Genomic DNA, 2,065 nt, shown 5'->3' with positions numbered 1-2,065 from the left:
ATTGACAATATATATATATATATATATATATATAAACATATATATTTATGCATATACATGTGTGCGTATACATGTGTTTCTCTGTGTGTGCGTGTGTGTATGTGTATGTGCGTGTGTGTATATGTTTGTGTGTGTGTATTGCATTACTATATTGCATGCAACAAAGAAACAATCCGCCTGACAGGTTTCTGTGCAGATCTTGTTTACCGAATTCCAGTCACAAGATATGAGGAGAATTGATGCCGCAGCACATAACACTTGCTCTAGAGCCCTCGAGTGTGACTGCACTCGTGGCCCGGTCATCCTGATCCAATATTTATGTACATGGATCTATGCAAATAAATATTTATCTTTTGGTCTTTACTCTTTATTTTATTATGTTTGGATAAGGTGGCGAGCTGGCATAATCGTTAGCACGCCGAGCAAAATGCTTAGTGGCATTTCGTCTGTCTTTACGATCCGATTTCAAATTTCACCGAGGTCGACTTGTCCTATCATTCTTTCAGGGTCGATAAATTACATATCAGTAGAGTATTTGGGTTGATGTAGTAGACTTAACCCCTCCTCCGAAATTTCAGACCTTGTGCCTAATACAGAAAGAACTATTATATGCTTGGATGAATATAAATAAATATATATATATATATATGTATTTATATATAAGCAGGTGATAGTCGATCCTGTACGTAAAAAAGCATATTTTAAACGCCGTGAATATATACATTAGTGCTTACAATTATATCTGATGGATCATCATTCACTAGAATGCTAAAAAGCGTACTTATGCGCGAAGTTCAATATACTGCTGAGTTGTATAATGATTATGCTATTTCGGGACTCTGTAATATGTATGTATTGTAGATAACATTATCACCTAGACCATTGTAAAGTGCAATATTTACAAAACGCAGCCATACAATGTGTTGTTTAGAAAAACATAAGCTTTCTTATAAGGGTTAAATTTTAGAAAAGTAACGCGTTACCATCATTCTGCAGTTGCCATCCTGATACATCCTCATGTAGTCGTCCATGATATCATAGAAACAGTCTGAAATGTAGTCAACTCTGGCCATATCTATGTTGTTTCTGCCATGGAAACCTAGATGATAGGAAAGATGGAGATACAGATATAGAGAGAGAGGTAAAAACCACATACAAAATTTAATATGAAATAATAAAACATCATGTAGGATTGCCACGTTGCGTAGAATAAAACATCTATCAACATTTTCCTTTCTGTTTCAACAACGTTACATATATATATATATATATATATATATATATATATATATATATATATATATATATATATATATATATATATATTTCTATATGTATATGTATATATATGGCCCAAAATTCACTGAGAGGTTGAAATCTTTGATAATTCTTTTACATTTTTACCTTGGGTGTTTCTTTTCAGAGATATTATGGACTAGGCCCTCGAAACTAAATATGCAAAAATATGGCTGCGCACAACGCACCCGAATGGAGAAACTGTTCTATGAAAATCAGGGGCCAATTAATCAAACACAGAGAGCTCTTAAGAGAATTGCACCGCATAAAGTGTACAGTATGGTGTGCAATTAGGGTTGATGAGATAATCAGGCCTTATTTCTTTGAGGTCGATGATGGAAAAGGCTGTCACTGTGACTGGTAAGCGTTACAGGTCCATGATCGAGGACGTTTTGCGCCCAGCCCTTTAAAATAGGGATGATGTGTAGTTCCAGCAAGATGAGGCAAATGCTCATAACGCAAGAGACAACACAGTTGCTGAGGGTATATTTTGGAGAAAGTGTCATCATTCGCTACTGTGATGTCGGCTGGCCATCACGTTCCCCTGACTTGAATAGCCTTGGCTTGTTGGGGTACCGCAAGGAGAGGTTTTATGTCAAACCAGAAGCACCGGAGCAATCGAAGAAGACTATCATTAGCTAAGTCAAGGAACTGAACCCTGAAACCATTACAGCTGTCATGGAATATATTTTGGAATCAAGTGCCACTTCGCAAATTACACAAAATGTGTGTTTTAATACTAAAGTGGCTTCATATATATATATATACA

The 2,065-nt window shown here is 35.8% G+C and overlaps 1 pseudogene; it reads right to left on the bottom strand.

Moving 5' to 3' along the window:
• The window catches only part of LOC106869773 (S-crystallin 1-like), a 10,969-nt pseudogene that overhangs the window by 4,971 nt on the left and 3,933 nt on the right, over positions 1-2,065 (bottom strand).

The sequence above is a fragment of the Octopus bimaculoides genome, chromosome 5, assembly GCF_001194135.2.
Source record: "Octopus bimaculoides isolate UCB-OBI-ISO-001 chromosome 5, ASM119413v2, whole genome shotgun sequence".
Taxonomy (NCBI): domain Eukaryota; kingdom Metazoa; phylum Mollusca; class Cephalopoda; order Octopoda; family Octopodidae; genus Octopus; species Octopus bimaculoides.
Note: the sequence above shows the minus strand (reverse complement) of the source record. Positions and strands in the feature narration are given on the sequence as shown.